The sequence below is a fragment of the Triticum urartu genome, chromosome 7 (genome assembly GCF_003073215.2).
Source record: "Triticum urartu cultivar G1812 chromosome 7, Tu2.1, whole genome shotgun sequence".
Classification (NCBI taxonomy): domain Eukaryota; kingdom Viridiplantae; phylum Streptophyta; class Magnoliopsida; order Poales; family Poaceae; genus Triticum; species Triticum urartu.
The window spans coordinates 277,334,865-277,353,262 of NC_053028.1; positions in this window are offsets into that span (position 1 = coordinate 277,334,865).

Sequence of the window (18,398 nt, forward strand, 5' to 3'; positions counted from 1 at the left end):
ATGACTTAAACACCTAGACGGAGGGAATAGTATAGCCTTGTAAACCGGAAAGGAGTATTTGCCTTTCTAGAGATTTCAACAAGTGACTAGACTACACCGTGTGCAGTACTCCCTCCCTTCCGGTTTATAGGGCTCAAATCTCAAATCTCATGAACCAAGGCATTTTGCGGTTGGAGGAATGTATCTTGTACTTTACAAAACTACCCTAATTAAACTCATGCATTAATTACGTAGTTCTCTTGTTTTCCTCTCCGCCTTGGTCGCGGTGCACAATATTGAGCACTCCTATATGACTAGCCGCTCTATCTACATGCGGGACATTTCAAAGCATCCGGGCCCGCGTGCCATCCACCAAATCATAGCGAGGTACTACAGTCGAGACTCACCTGTAACCTCGGTGTGGCCGTCATGAACCGTCATATCACAAAACCCACACCTTTACCAGCAGTGGTAAGGTGGCCTCAGAGCTGGACTGGACGAAGCAACCATCATTTCACTAGAACGCTCGTTCAAGCCCTTTCTTCCCTTTCTTGAAGAAAACCTCACTCCAGGCTACTCACTTCTGCCATTTTTCTTCTGTACCGACGAAGGAAAGGTGGGCGAATCAGTTATGCTGCTATATTTTCATTCCAAGAATCTTCTTTTTGCGAAGCACCGACCGATTCTCACATCCTGTTCTTTTCTCGTTTTCATTGCGATTGTGGTTTCCTTTCGATTGCTTTTTGTTTACCAGTTCATTGATGGATCCTGGAGCACTAGGCAAAGAGTTGCCGGCGGACAACCCACTGGAGACAGCGATCTCCAGGAAGCGAGCATCGACCAACGAGTTGACCATGTTGGCGGGCCAACCCATGGAGACGAAGAACTCCAAGAAACAAGCATTGGCCAAAGAGTTGAGGACGTTGGCAAACGAACTCCTCAAAGGAAGTTGGAAGAACGGCAAGGGCCCCACCGTGCCTACCCCAGGAACTCTGATTGCCACCTATGTGAGGCTCAAGACCGAGTTTGAGGAGATAGTCGCCGTTGAGAAGCAGTATTCCCCTGGCAAGGTGATGGCCCCCATCGAGGACGAGGAGATGGCCCCCGGAGGGATGAGATCCCCCGGTGAGCTGCACAAGGTAAAAAATAATGGCTTATTACCATAGTTGTGGTTTTTGATTATTTGCAATGTGCTTGCTAATATGTTAGGGTTGTGTAGGTGCCGGTGGACGTCCTTGATGATTCCAATGTCGCGGCCCGTCTTGTTGGCATCGCCCCGGAGATCGATTCCGATGCCGCTGTCCATCCTGTGGACATCGCCCCAGAGATCGATTCCGATGTCGCGGTCAGTCCTGCGGACATCGCCCCAGAAATCGATTCCCATGCCGCTGTCCGTGCTGTGGTCATTGCCCGAGAGATCGATGACCAGAAATAGTTGGTCGGGCTAATCCTTCAGGGTAGTTTGCATTGACCAGTGTTTAATTACCAGAATGATGCGTGTTATCAAACCATCTTAGGGCTAGTGCACTGTCTTGTGTGGGCGGATCTTGCTACTTTTGTTTGATAGTGAATCATGCGATGAATCATGTGAACCCTCTCCGAGTTATGGAAACAGATGTATCCTCACCAGCTTTTGATGTAATATATGGCATGATTAGATGTAAGTTTGAACTGTTTATCATATCAGCAGGGCTTGTTTGATGATTCTTTGTGTTAGTAGGCTAGCTACTGTGTGAGCTATAGTACTTGCAAAACAATCACCAAAGAGAAACGTTGGGGCTGATGAGCTTGTGGTACGCTTATACTTATCCCTCGTCAATCGACCAATAGCCCTAGCTCCTAAAATTGTAGGCTTAGCGATCGATGACCTAGGCGGGCTAGTTTGTCCTAGTGGGTTTCAGTGATATGACGTGCAACACAAAATCATAGCAGTGCAGAGACGTACTCCCTCCGTTCCAAAATAGATGACCTAGGCGGGCTAGTTTGCCCTAGTGGGATTCAGTGATATGACGTGGTACAGTGCCGTCCAGTCTTCGTGTGTGGTAGCAATATTGCGGGTACAGTAAGTTTTCTTGAAGAAGCAGAATTCAACGAAGTCATGATGGTTCCTTCGTCTGAACAACTTACAGTGGGAAAGGTTGGGCTTGCGATACGACCGGGGTAGACCAGGATAATTTTGTGCATGACAGGTGGACCAGGATGGTCGACGTCTCACATGTCGGCGAATGAAAGTATTCTTTCCGATATAGAGGACGAGCAACGAGTATTCATTGTTTATTTTTGATGAAAGCTATTGTCTCCACTGTTACGACGGAGGAGTGTGAAACACGGAAGCCCAGTGAACTTGGCATGTGCACCACTCCCTCCTTCCTCATGTAATGCCCAGGTTACAGTTTTTTCTCACTTTCTCTCTATCTATTTCCTCTCAAATGTTTTTTACCTTTCTTTTTTAAGACACAATTGTTTTTATGCCTTTTTTAGAATTATTTTTTATACCTAGGAGCACGTGTAGAGACGGGCTCTTGCAGAGCCCACTCCTTGACTTTGTCAATGCCTCTCTCTCCTCCACATAAGGAGTACTACTACTTGCTATGCATGCATGCGGCGGGCAGCTGGCGTCTTGAGGGGCCAGGGCGGTGAGAGCGGGCTCCGGAAGCGGTACGGACTCTAGCATAATTTTGGTTTTTACAGTATTTCTTTCTCCATTGACAGGTAGGCCCGCATAGATAGATAAAGAACACGAGCTGATGAGGCGCATGCAGACTGTTTGACTGGTCAACCAGACAAATACGGAGCTATACCCTGAGCCAGTGACCGTATAATCACCATATCTCGTATACAATGATAAAAGTGAGCTATCAAGACAAGTTCGATGACCGCCAATGCATTTTACTCGGTAATAAATGACCAGGATTGAAGGGGAATCCAAATTTGCTTCATCTTCTGTCCTTGAGCTCTTGACAAACCAATGCACTATACGGTTGTCCGGCCACTCCACCCCAGAGCTCTCACCAAGCGTCGTTCATGCCACCGCGCCACACACTAACCGGTAAGGCAGCGATGGCATCCCGCCGCACCAAGTTCCTCGCCGCCCATGACCGCACACAAAATGGTAGGGAAGCGATGGCATCCCGCCATGCCGAGTTCATCGCCGTTCGCGACCTCACAACTATGTGGGAGGAATTTGAAGATGCCAAGGCCGAATGGGCGGTAGAGCAAGAGGCGGCCAAAGCCGCACAAAGGGAGCGGAAAAGTCAGAAAGCACTCAAGAAAAGAGAGGCCGCCGCCACAAGAAAGAAAAGGATGCACGTGCTGCTGTGGAGAGGTCGGCGGAGATCCAAGCACGGTGGGGTGTCGCCGACAAAGCCGGGAAGGAGAACGACGGCGTCTGGCCAGCATGTGAGAAGTAGTAGTACTAGTAGTTAGTGTGTGTGTGTGTGTGTCTGAGTACGAGCATGTACCAGTACTACTAGTTACTACTGTAGTTTTTAGAGCAAATTACCAGTACATTAGCCTAGACTAAATGGAAAAATTCCTATCCTAAGCATCAAATGGCATCTCTTTCTCTATAGGAATTGAGATGCATGTCATCTCACTTCCTATGATTTTCATATTCCTATCCTATGAACGAAAGGAGGCCTCTGTTGGAGTAACTATTGTAGCTAGCAGTACTGCTGGTACAGTAGTTTTCTTCAAGAAGCGGAATTCAACGAAGTCATGATGGTTACTTCGTCCAAGCAACTTCAAAGTGGGAAGTGGGCCTGTGATTTGACGGCTCATTAGTCATTGTTAATGCGGCGCGACAACCTGTGTGACTCCCTTGGAGTTCTGCGTGCATGGCAAGTGGACCAGGATGGTCGACGTCCCACATGTTGGCGAACGGAAGTATTCTTTCCGATATCGAGGAGCAAGGAAACCGCGTGGTATAGTATCACTGCTGATTGGTTCGCAAAAAAATAGTATCACTGCCTATTTATAATTATTTTTTATTTCTGATGAATGCTAGCGTTTCAACTCTTACAACGAAGGGTGCCAAACACGGCATGTGTTGGATGTCCCACACGTCAGCGAAAGGAGTGGGACATGAACAGCGTGGTAGAGCCCAGCGTAAAAAAACGGCGTGGTAGAGCGTCTCCACTTCTTCCACTTCTGGGTCGGAGACCACACGTAGTAGTACTTAGTGGTATGAACGATTCAAAGTGCAACCTGGAGACAAAGACACATCTAGTTGGAAGGTCTCGAGGCATACACGTAAACAAATATAAAAGTTAATGTGTGCCTCCAACTAATATAGTAGTAGTAGAGTACTTAGGCACATACTCCATAACATCACCGTGCATTGCACGTACAACATTTAGTGGTAGTACGTAGTAAGAGACAAATGTCGCCCAAGAGTTCCCTTCTCGACCTACTTTTGGGTGTTTGGTAGAGTGTATGGAGGGTGCATGAGTCCACACTAGTTTAGCACAAATACACTAGAAGCATGCATGAAGAGAGCATGCATGAATAGGGGTGTTGAGTTGAGCATGCATGAAGAGGGAACAACTATGCTAAGACGAGAACGCAACCAAACACACCCTATATGCCACGCATGTTCATACCATTTGTGCCTTTCTACTTCACTTACTGCGCTACATTACTCAGGTTCGTACGTCCACTCCTGGGTACATGTTCGTCTCATAGTTCCAGTCCCACGTGTTCTTCATATAGATGGAATGATCCTTGCATAACACGTGCACCTTGATGCTAGATGTCTCGTGTGTTGGAAAAAGGATGAACAAAGCTCACGTAAAAAAATAGAGTGGAAGAACATAGATTCCGGACGACCGAGAAGGAGTAAGGAACCTCGTGGTGGAGCGTCTGCACTCATAATATTTAATATTATTCAGCGATATAAAATTAACCAATCATCTCCATAGTGGACTGGAAGAGTATGAAACACGGCAGCCCAGTGTAGTATCATACTAGTACATGGCTAACCCACGCTATCACCATATTTCTTGGCTTCCGTGCGACACCTATCTCTAGAAATCCAGCAGCCTGTATCGCTTCTCCCTCCTCGTCTCTATCAAAGTGCGGCGGGCTGGTGTTTCTGCCGTCTATTGAGGTCGGTTAACTATCACATGTTAGCGACATGCCAAGAGCATTCTAAAAAAATTCCTTTCACGTTCCGTTTTCAAAAACAAAAAAAATCCTTTCACGTACGAATTTGCATGTATGCTTTGAGCAACTTGCATGTCCTATACTGCTCCTGTTTGATACTCTAACTTAGCTAGAGGTTAGACTAAGTCATGACTAACCCTAAACTAACTGTAGCCAAAGAGGTGTTTGGGTGACAGGGTTAGATTGACAATAAATGCACTTCATGGAGAGAGAAAAGTGATTTTTCAGTGGTCCCAATGAGAACTATCTCCAGTTAGCACCTCTTGGGTGGGATAGTTTTTTTGGTGGGTTCGGTGCAACTTGCTCCAATTTAAACCCTCATGCTTGGATAGTTTAGGGCTATTTGAGCCCCAACTAGCTCAAACTAACTCTAACCCATGGATCCAAATAGGGCCTATGGCCAGTCTCGACGCGGAGCAGTCGCGTGCACCGGGAAGCAGCGCTCTCTCGGCCGTCGCGCCACTTCAAAGCCGGCGCCAGTGAGAGGTCGCCTCCGCTCTGGCTGGGCATTAATGCGGCACTGACGCTCCAGGGGGACGCTGACCATTCCACGCGGGAAGCGCGCGCTGGCAAGGGAGTATAGGTTTTGAACCGTTTCAGGTGTAGTACTGGTAGTTTGCAAAACTACTCAATTATTGCACTTAGTGTCCTAAGAAATTGTGGTAAAAAAATGTTACTCCACAGCCCGCTTCCCTTCTCCTTCCTCTTCCACCGCCCGCGCACGTCCGCGGAAAGCAACCGGTCAACCCTTATATAGGAGTGCTAGCACAAAAAGATGCATGCATAACCACTAAAATTTCCATATTAAAGCGCCGCTCCGGCGGGAGTATGGCGTATGTTGTTACCTTCGGTCGTCCCATGGCTACCAGGCGACGGCGACCAGAGAAGAGGCGGCGGGAGGGGAATGAATGCAGCTACTGTTTGGGTTCGCCTTCCGGCTTAAATAAATGTGCAGCATCACGTGTACCCGCGGGTGCACAAATTGTAACATACGCGTCTGCTTAAGTGGGCGTCACGTAACTGGTGTGTGTGTGAGAGAGATTCTGAGAGACAGAGTGCGTGTGTGCGACTCTACTCTTCGGACATGTACTCAACCTTTTACATCGGGATATAAGTATAATGGTATTTACTTTAGCTAGTGATTTACCTGGCCATGTTAACGTGGTTGTGTCAAAAAAATGTCACTTCCTGCTCGTGATTTGCGTTATATAATTACAAGCAAGATTCTCGTGCATTGCACGGAACATCAATATGCATTTTTTTTACAAAACACCTGTTGTGATTGACCCATGCAGGAGTAATCCCATGTGTAAAAACTAGTGATATCTCAAGAATTTTATCGGAAAACTGGTATCTCGAGAATGTCATCAAAAAAATGAAGGATGAGAGATAAGGCGAGGAGGAGTGGAGCGTGGTGGTGACTGGTGGTCAGAATGGGTGGAGGCATGGGGATGGACGGCGCCGGCAGGCGGCAGCGGCCACCATGCATGCTAGATTGTTCCAGAGACTTATTCCTTTTTTAATTGTTGAGCAATGAGGTTGCGAGAGATAATGATGTGGATAGAGGTGCCAGTATCTTTTGTAAAATTATCATAGTTTGCTTTCTATCCTCAGATATAGATCATACGGTCTGTATTACAAGATGGCAGGCACACCATCACCACCAACTCGTTTTTTTATAAGGGTACAGATGATAAGTTTGCTGACTACTAAAGTAAAGTGGAATTTGTCCATGTTATGCAAGTAAATAAAGGTGATTGTTTATCATACGGGTAAGGTTGGATGAAGGGTGGTAGGAACAAATGCTCCGCCTAGAGCATGTGTGTGTGAGATGGAGTCTGTGTGTGTGTGTGTGAGAGAGAGAGAGGAGAGAGAGATGGAGTCTTAGTTTGTGTGTGTGAGAGAGAGAGGGAGAGAGATGGAGTCTTAGTGTGTGTGGGGGGCGGGCGTGCGTGCTTGCGTGTGTGTGTGTGTGTCGCGGGGTCCTCTGTGGCGGATGTAATTTAAGTGTGCATGGCTTTCATCATAGAGAGGTGATGTGTAAGGCAGAGGCCACCAACGATGGGGTGCGAGAGAGAAAATTCCCGTAGAGAGGGGAGAGAAGGTGTGTGCGCGTGAGAGGAGTCGACTTCGAGAGAACGTGTTTGTTCGAGAGACACCGAGGAAGACTACTATATATCGATGGTGCATGTAGGCGGGAATTAAACTAAGGGATGGTCTTATTGGTTTCGAGGATATAGGGGAAGAGTGAGAGGCGGGGGGTAGCTAGAAGGAGATTGTTAAGTGTGAGTGTGTGTGTTTTACCCATCCAGGCGGAAGTTATGTGCACAAAAGAGGAGAATGATTCGATGTGGCGTTAGGATTGAGGGTAATTAACTACGTATGGAGACATAGAGACCTTGAACGTGCATGTGTGAGAGGTATACATGTATACGTTGGATGTGTGTGTGTGTGCGCGCGCATGATCGAGATAAAAGAAAGAAGACATAAGTCATAAGATCAACGACATGGGAGAGACGGATCGGTATGACAATATGCATGCATGTGAGAATGCATGGAAGAAGTCCCGACAATTGAGCATGTGTTTTTGTCTTTAAGAGATAGTGGCGTGGGCTGGAGCATGCATCTATGGCGAGCAGAGGGAGTGAGGCGCAACGATTGTGCAAAAGAGACCAACCTATAAATGCATATGTATGGAGAGACATATATAGTGTGGGTGATACGAAGCAAGACTCCGTGCAAGAAAGAAATGTTGACGGAGAAACTACAGATAGATACAGAGATGGAGATGCTAGCTAGAGGGACATCCGCTAGTTTGGGTGTTGGAGATGACCGTAGGGTGGTTCAAAGGGTGAAGTTATATATGTGTGTGAGAGGGCACTTGACTGCCTGTAGAGAGAAACATATGTAGTGTGCGTGATAGGAATCAAGAGTGAGGGCGAGAAAGAAGGTTGATGGAGAAATAGATAAATATAAAGATAAAGATGCTAGCTAGTGTGCGTTAGAGATAGGAGTCGAGTGGATCAGAAGGCTGGGTTATGTGTGTGGGTGTGAGAGAGATAGAGAGAGGGTGCGTGTGAGTCACATACAAACAGATATCAGAGAGAAATGAGATCCAGATAGACGGAGTTTTGTGTCTGCGAGAGAGAAAGATATTTCACAACGAGAGTGATAGCTAGAGAGACATACGAGGGAACGCAAGATATCTCTAGGGAGAGAGGGTGTGTGTGAGTGAAATACAAGAGAACAATGGAGAAATATGAGACCCTGGGAGACAGAGTTTGTGTTTGTGTGTGAGAAAGAGATATTGAAGAGGAAGAGTCGTAGGTTCTCATATCTAAGGAGCGAAAGACATCTCTGTATGAGGGGTGCGCGAGTGGCACACATGGGAATAGTAGAGAGAAATGAGACCCCAGGAGACAAAGTTTTGTGTTTGTGTGAGAGAAAGAGATTCCACATGGAGAATCATAGTTAGAGACACATAGCAGGGAGCGAGATATACTTAGAGAGAGATAGAGTGATGAAGGTCGAGGGAGAGAGTACCGTCAGTGTGTTACGAAGATAAAAGATCATTGTCGACATACAGGTAGCACGAGAGATACCTGAGAGACGATGAATGTGTATAGGTCCGGAGAGATAGTCCTATATAAGCATGAGTGATAGCTATATGAGACGAATATCTGGATTAAAGGGGATTCAAATATTTAAACTGGAGATCACGACATCGATAATATCATAACGCAAATTGGTGTATCAAACATGCATATTCATTTGAATTTGGGCACACGTGTAATGTTATATAGTTTATCAATATTGGTGATCCATAGATTCTTCAATTACAAACAATGCATGGTTTATATGCAATTAATGTCTAAATGGGATTACACTATATGTTGCGTGTGTGAAACACATTATACATGTTTGAGAAGTAAAAAAAAACCGCATGAAACACACATTAATTGGAGACAGTTGGCGAGGAATGCATACATTGGATTTCAACATAAAGTGGTTTCAAATATTTGAAAATCCAAATTGATGGATACAACCTTATGAATCTGAGATCATGCCATTTGTAAACCATATTTATGTATAAATGGTGTTGTGCTTTTGAAAGTATATATAAAAAATGATGTATATAGAATGTAATTCCAATTGAAAATGGATCCCGCCCGAAAAAAATAGAATACAAACGGAATTCGAATTGAGTTGGCACGGTAAACGTGCACTCTGCAAAATTTGAACGAAGCGGGGAAAGTCGCAGTAACCGCCTGGAACCAAAATCTGCGAGATGGAAATCACTGCTACCTATCCCTGCCACGCAAAGCCTATATGCTAGATTTCTATAGGTTTCGATAGGGGTAGGTTTGTAATTTCACCCAAACGTGACGTAACCGCCTCTCACCCAGATTCATACACGGTGGGCGCCAAAACACAGTGTGTCCTCGGCCGAAATCGACTCCCTCCCCAATTCATATTCATACATGGTGGGCGCCAAAAACAAACTCTCGTCGGCAAATATTCGGTGTATGCGAGATTACCATCCTATCCCCGACCAACTAGTGTTGCTGTGATGTAGTAGAAATTTGAAACGGGGGCTAAGTTTGTAAATTTCCTCGCATTTGAGACAAGCGCGCCCTGAATACATGGTTCCCCCTTCCTCTCTACCTCCCTTTTCCCCATTCGTACTCCGTGGGAGCCAAAACACCCTCTCCACCCCACCCTCCTCCGTCCGCCGCCGTCCGCCATCCCATCCACCGTCGTCTTCCTCCACCATGTCGGAGCTGATACCCCGAAGCCGCCGTCCATTACAAGAGATCGACCTCTCTCATCCACGGCTTCGGACCGGGATCCTTGCATCCCGTCCTCTCGCTTCATCCCCGCCGTCGTCCACCTTGCCGGCGCCGCTCCTACGACTGTCTCGTCCACCGCACCCCGCCGCCACCGTCTACCCTCCTAGATCTGCTTCCACGCCGCCGACATCCATCGCTACGGCAGCACCATCAAATTCTCAGCAGATGCCTACACGGTGCCGCACCAAAGGCGGTACTCTTTTGTATCTGCTCAACTTATTTATCGCAGCAAGAAAATAGATCGCCACTGCTTTACTCTGATTTCTTGTCTTGGTTGCGAAGTTGCCTTTATCCGTTTGCACCTTCAGATCCGCCATGGCACGCTCAACATCATACTCGCAATGCTTATGGTTTTCCCCTTTTATATTCCACACTAGTTAAATCACAGTAGACTAAATTTCAAAATTGGGTCAGTCGATTTTTCAGAGCTCGCCGGAGTTCGCCGGTGCGATCGAAGGGGCTCGGGTGGTTGTGGGGCCTCGCCGAACGAAGAAAACTCGACGCGAGTGGGGGTTGGGGTGGGGGTGGGGTGGGGGTGGCGGAGGAACACAGGCGGTGGGGGCCGGTGGTCTGGCCAGCGGCCCGTGCAGTGTTCTGTATGGGAAGAATCAGAGACGAGGAAGAAGAAGGGTTAGGAGACATAGGATCTTCATCCAACCGCCTGAAGGGAAGAAGAAGAGTTGCATTCTTAATGCGCTCTGGTTCATCATGTGTGGGCACTGCGCAACCAACATTTTATTATCCAAAATCTGCTTGCTCTTCTTTACCATGTTCCTCTTTCGTTCTTCTTTAATATGTACTCTCTCCGTTCCTAAATACAAATCTTTGTATAGATTCCACCATGGACTACATATGGAGCAAAATGAGTGAATCTACACTCTAAAATGTACTTGGATACATCTGTATGTGATCCATAGTGGAAATCTCTACCAAGACTTATATTTTGGAACGGAGGGAGTATGATAGTAGTACAATATGTTCCTTGTACTAAAGATGAGCAGGGACATTTGCAGTGTAGAGGTCTATACGGTCGGTTGTGATGGACACTTTGAGCCTCTTTGATTCGTAGGATCTTGTAAACATAGGAATAGGATTTGTAGTGGCCTGCCCACTTGAATCCTATAAGAATAGCAAGGAAATGCGGGGAGCTGTGTCGCATTTGAGAGTTACATTGATATTAACAGTACCGCACCTTCACTTGAAGAGAGCTGGTATCCGAAGCCTTTCTAGCCGTACCGGCAATACTAGCACATATATTCCAGCAAGTTCCACTTTGCTGATTTTACTCTGATGCTTAAGGTTTTCCCGTTATATCTACACTATGATCTGTGTAGCTACTTTGTGTCGCACTAGCAGCAGTCCACTCTTGAAGCTAAACACTGCAATGACTTACAAAATTGGCACCAAGGCATTGAGTGCCATTCTGGATGCAATGAAACTCATACGCTCCCCACCTGTTGATTCTTGTTCAGAATATCATCCTAATGACTATTCTAATCTCGAGGAGTCAAAGGCAGATGGCCTGTCCTATTCACCCATCAAGGTGCCTGTTCTAATTTGGCAATGTTTTATTGATTGCGGGTATCTTGCATATGTTGTCTTGCATTTCTTCTACTTTGTTGCACCGCCATCTGCTTAGTTTACTCATCATATATGTTGAGATGCCATACCCATCCATTATCAATACATATTCCATCTGTCATCATACCATGTTTTTCCACTCAAATGCTGTTCTTGTGCATCAGACATCAAAAAGGAAGAGGGTGATTGCCGAACCTGAAGGAGCACCAGCAAAGTCCTTGAAAAATGTGGTGGTGCCGAAGAAATCAAACAGCACCCCACTTATATTGGTTGTACAACCAGTGGCACAAAACGTCGGACCGACTCCAGCAGAATGTACCCATACTTCACTGGCCACGCCACTAGCCCCACCACATAGGACCTGCACTCCAGCAAAAGGTATACCGATTTCATTTACCATAGCACCAGCTGTACCACAGAAAAATCCCACTCCAGCAAAAAGTACAGCAAGTCCACCGGCCGAAGACCTATCCCAACTGCAGAGACGGCCAATTCCTGCAGATTGGAAACCCATTCCATTTATTCCCAGTTTAAAAGACAATGCTTTCAATGTTGTTAGGGACTACGTGCATATATTTCCATCATGGGAAGATTATTGTGAAGACAAACACCATTTTCACATCTTCCTGTCCAACTTGCGTGTAAGTGCTATTATTCATGGCTATTATTTTCTTGTTTTCTGCCGATTGAACACATCAATGATTTACATTATATTGTTGTAACTAGGCGAGGGTCAATATGGATAGTCATGACGAGCAAAGCTTGCTTGTGCTTTTCAAGGAAGCATTGCAGCAGTATCGGTGTTACCTGAGGAAATCACACTTTGATGGCAAGTCTATAAACGAATTTCTGGTGAAGTCTCCTATGCTAAATTTAGAAAACATTGAATGGAAAAATCTTGTTATGCACTGGTCTTGTTCCGAGGATGAGGTACTGTCTATGAAATCACATCACAATTTGAACTTCTACTTTTCCGCATGTGCGTTACGGATCTTTTTTGCAGGAAATCTGCTCGAAGAAGAATTTCGGTTTGACAAGAACAATAGGATATCGCAAATATGCTGCCCTCTGCTTTGCTCTTGTTAGTACATGTTGTCTTGTATCACTGTACTTGCATACATACCTGGTTCATTATGTGACAGCAGTATGCATGATAGCTTGCTTATCAATTGTTCGCTCCAAATTATCTGATCTGTATGAATGGTTACATTAGTGTAGAATATATCCAATGCCACTGTTTTTTTAGCTCTGCATTGTTCTTGTAAGTACATGTTGTCCTTTATCAGTGTACTTATAATGACAGGTAGTTGTTCATGTACCATCACTCTGCAGCTTATTTTCCTTTGCCCTCCATTTTCTACACATCAGATCTATATTTACTCTTACCATAAGGTTGGTACTGAAGAAGTTTAGCTGTGCATTGCTCTTGGCTGGACCTTTTACCTGTATCTCTACACTTAAATTTATAGCTACTTGGTTATGTAGCATCACTCTTCATCTTATCTTAAATATTCTCCATTTTTTCGTATATTATCACATCTATATTTACTCTTAACAAAATGTAGAATAAAGGCAATGCTTTTGAAGAAGATTCTGTGGTAAACTTCTTGAATTGCCCCCCCCCCATCAGCATGGACAAGGCCTTTATAGAGCCTGTCTTCACCAATAATGTAAGTTTGTCCATCTCAAGCCTTCAAACTTTGTTGTATATATTTGGTTAGGCATGACTGCAACAGCTGTTTATTTTTGGTGTTTGCATCAAATTGCTTGTTTAAAGTTTATTATATGTAGTTCATAAACAAAAGTTCGTCCTTTCTCAATTTAAGTTTTCAGTTGTACAACCAAGTTCCTTCTTCATACCACGTAAATTAAACTATACAGAGCAAGTGATCTTCTTTTGCACTGCATGTATGCTTCTGTTCTTCATCTGTAATCCAGTGGTGTGATGAACCTACCCACTACAGCACAATGTCATATTCTGCAATGTCTTAACTATGAAAAATGTCATATCATTCTACTATTATTTAAACCGTTTCTTTATTTGCCAATCTAAAATGGTATAAATTGACAGCACACTAACCATTGATACTTATGAGTTCTTGATCTGTAATCCAGTGGTGTCGTGAAGCTGCCAACTCCTTCACAATGTCATTTCCTGCCATGTCTTGACCTGAACAATACCATATTGTGTTAATGCAAATTTAAACTGTGTCACTTTATTTGTCAGTAAGAAATGTGATGAATTGTCAGCACTGATACTTTTATGTGCAAAACCTATCATATGTCTGCTTGTTTATCTTTCAGAGTGAGGAAGATATAAGTGTTGAACAAGCGCAGTCTCATCATCTTGCTCAGCTGCTTGCGCTGCAGCTCCCCAGCAGGGCTAACCTTTCTTGAACTCTATTGAAGTGTTATCAGTTTTGTATATTATTTTGTCGGCGTGTTTATTTGCACTGGTGGCGATCTTTGATGCCCAGTGTATGTAATCTGCTGTCTGCTTGTGCTTTATTATCATAGTGGCGAACTTTCATGCCCAGTGGATGTAATATGCCGTAATTTCTTTATTGTATAGTATAGGTTTTTTCTTATTCACGATGCTGCAGTTATTTTACTATATATATATCCTATCTTCGCAGTAAACCAACCAAACCGTAAAATTACGGTACATAATCATGCAATCACGATGTAGGTTGGGCCTGAAACGTGCCGATCAGCTCACGGCCGGCAGCATTCCGAAATGAACCCCGGCCCATGATTGTGCGAATCAAATCACGGGCTTTTAACAGGCTGAAAAATTGTCTCGGTCCTTGTTTGGCCCAATCAGATATCGGCTGCGAGCAGGCCGGATGCAAACCGGGCCGTAGTTAGGCCCAACTATATGACGGGCTTTTAATAGGCTAAAATTAATATAGGGCCGAGATGTTAAACGGGCCCTTAATAGGCCAAAACTAATATCAGGCCGAATTACTAAGTGGGCCTTTAGCAAGTGGGCCCAAAATCATAGTGTCCAGTTGACGGGCCGAATCTGATATGGGCCATAATTAGGCCCAAAACCTCTTAAAGGGTCGGACCTGATCTGGGCCGTAATTTGGCCCAGAACGTGGTAGGCTTTTAACGGGCCGGATCTCATATGGGCCACTATTAGGCCCGGAGTGTGGCAGGCCATTAATAGACCGTATCAAATATGGGTCGGCATTTGTCCCAAAACATGGCAGCCAGTTAACGGGCTGGCCTACTAAGGTCCTCAAAATCTTGTGGGCCTACAGCTAGGCCGGCCCATTAATGTCGGCGAAATCTCGTGGGCCTTTAGCTGGACCAGCCCATTATGATCCGCAAGAATTTTGTGGGCCTTTACCTGGGCCGGCCTATTATGGCACACAAAAATCTTGTGGGCCTTTACCTGGGCCGGCCCATTATGGCCCATGAAATCTTGTGGGCCTTTAGCTGGGCCAGCCCATTATGGTCCGCAAAATCTCGTGGGTCTTTAGCTGGGACGGCCCATTATGGTCCGCAAAATCTTGTGGGCCTTCAGTTGGGCCGGCCCATTTAAACTTGTTGGGCCGTGCCACGTGTCGACGTATCATAGGCGCCTTCTGTCCAGTGAGTGGATGACATCTGTCCCGACGATGAGCCGACACGTGTTTCCTCTAGCCAATGATGATTTTACACATGGAAAATCCCCATTGGTCGGGGCTATTAATGGGTTATCGGATCCAAAACCCGACCCGATAGCTTAACAGCGTTCCATTACGGTGGATGCCACGTGTCGGTCACCCTTGACGAAAGCACTTCTGTGACGCGCGATTTATCGTCATGGAAGTGGACACTTCCGTGATGATAATTTTGGTAATGTCATGGAACACTTCTACGACAGCACAGGTATGACTATCTTGATTCTGTCATAAATTTGTCATGGATGTACATGCATGACAAAAAAAGCGACCTACTATGACAAACATGTATCATCACAGAAGTGTATTTTTTTGTAGTGTGGATTATCATATGTATCTCATCACTCTAAATTAATAATGTTGGATTGATACTTACTTTTAATTGGGATTGAGTTGGAGGAACCTTCTCAATGATGTTTCAACTACCATGATAGTTAAATAAAATCTATTCCTTTGTTGTAGGGAAAATTGGCTTTTCACAAAACTTTAACCATAGAGCTTTCCACCAACCAAATATGCATGTAGTGATAGCATTAGTCAGTTCTTGCTCTACTGTGTTATTTTGCCAGCATATTCCATGTGCTGACCCGTTTTCGGGCTGCAACGTATTATGTTGCAGACTTTTCAGACGAGGAGTAAGGTTCGTTAGGTCGTTGCCGTGCAGCTCAGCTATGCCGTTGGAGTTGATGGACTCACTTTATCTTCCCAGCCTTCCGCTGTTATCGTATTAGATGGCCTTAAGCCATATTTATTGTAATAAGTTCTCTTTTGAGACATTCTATGTAATAAGTGTGTGATTGCTACTCCATTATAAATCCTTCGAGTATTGTGTGTGTCAGCATTACCGATCCAGGGATGACACTGAAGCACAGAGACTTGACCATTTGAGGTCGGGTTGCTACAAGATGGTATCAGAGCACACGCTGAGTGTAGGACACGACCACAAAGCTAAAGCCCTAGATCACTACTCTCTTCTCATTTCTGACTCCTCTCCATTTTCTACTCTTTAGGATGGCGGACGCAAGGAACAAGTTTGCACAACCGGATGAAGAAGCACCTTTTGGACGACACTTGAAGGAAGTCACTAAGTACCTGAACATTGGAATACCAAGCTTCACCGGGACTTACAATGCCACTTTACTAGAAGAGGAGCGATGGATGATTCAAGTTCAAGTTCCAGGAAGGACATTCGCGCCAGTTACTAAACCCATAGAGTTTTCCTTTGATGCACCAACCTGGAGTCTAGGAAAGAGTATGGAGGCTCACATCACCATGGGACGCAATGGAGAAGTTTACCATAAGGAGCTTAAGGATACTATCTACCAGATTTGTGGACGCCAAGATGAGCAATGGGAGATGATCAGCACCAGGAAGGATAGATCAATTGCAGCTTTCATCCAGGAGTTAAACCAGCACATTCGTCGCCAAGAGAACCAGATGTGTGCAAGCATGATAGATCTGAAGAAGGTGATGACAAGGATCACAGAACTGGAGGAAGAACTCAAGGCTACTCACAAATATTATGAGGAGGAAATCATCATACTAGTGGAGAAGAATGATGATCTGGAAAGGAAGCTAGGAGTATTCATGGGAGACCCCGCTCCAGGAGGAGAAGAGGATGAACCCAAAGAGATTCGTTCTGAGGACTACATCATCATCGACGACACCGACTCGTACCCCGACAATAGCAATGATGACTATGTTGATGAAGCTGGAGCGGACATCATGGAGTCTTCGACCGATCAATATTTCTAGTAGACCACCACATCAGTAGTAGTATTCCACCATGTATATAGTATAGTCCGAGCACTTTCGTAATGATAGATAGATCGACTGTATGCCCTTGCTTTATTGATTGAGTGACATGATTGTGTTTATCTCATGTGCATATGGGTAGTGTTTCTCTCACTAGACCTCATCCTATTCTATTCTCTTCCCTCTAAACCCTCAGATGCCTCCGAGACGTGACCCCGGATTTACCTTCCCACTGGAGCTCACTCAGTTGATCCAACAGAAGAATACACTGATGCAGTTGTTAGTTCAGAACCAAGGCGACAACGACAACAACAACAACCCACCACCACCACTAGTTGACAACTTAGCCCGCTTTCTGAGGTTGCAGCCGCCGGTGTTTTCCAGTAGCACCGAGCCAATAGTGGCAGATGATTGGCTCCGCAGGATTGGAAGGGAGTTAACCACTATAGGATGTACAGATGCTGAGAAGGTGCGTTTTGCCGCACATCAGTTGGATGGACCAGCAGCCTCATGGTGGGAGAATTACACAGTCACCTACCCTATAGCCATTGTTACATGGGATCAGTTTCAGCAAGCATTCCGCACCGCCCACGTCTCAACGGGAGCTATGAACATGAAGAAGCGTGAGTTTTGCAACTTGCGCCAAGGGAACCGTACTGTGGGGCAGTACGTGGATGAATTTAGTAAGTTGTCTCGCTATGCCCCTGACGATGTGGCCACAGATGCCGCGAAGCAGGAGAAGTTTATGGAAGGGCTGAACGATGAGATGAGCATGCAATTGATGGTGGCAACATTTAACAACTACCAGGAGTTGGTAGACAAGGCTCTTATGATTGAAGGGAAGCAGCAGCAAATTGAGAGCCGCAAAAGGAAGTATGGACAAGGAAGGTACAACTTAGGAGCCCAGTAGAAGCCTCGTCTAACCCCGAACTCGAGAGGACTTCTTCATAACCATGGAAACCATAACCATAATGGAGGAAGTTCGCATAACCACAATGGTTCCAAGAATGGGACTGGGAACGGAACAAGCAACAATCAGAACCGCTCCAATCTAGCCACACCCGCCAAGAGAGACCTAAGTCACATTACTTGCTTCAAGTGCGGGGAGACTGGACACTATGCCACGGAGTGCCCTAAAGCGAAGAATGGAAATGGTAATGGGAGCGCTGGGAAGAAGCCCAATCCATTCAACAAAGGATAAGTGAACCACGTTAACATGGAGGAGGTTGAAGGGTAGCCAGACGCAGTTATCGGTAAGTTTTTGGTTAAGTCTTTTACCGCCCTTGTTCTTTTTGATACTGGTGCATCACATTCATACATATCAAGGGGATTCATGGATAAATTTAAACTACCAACCCAAGACCTTAGGACCCCTCTTTTAGTAAGTTCACCTGGAGCA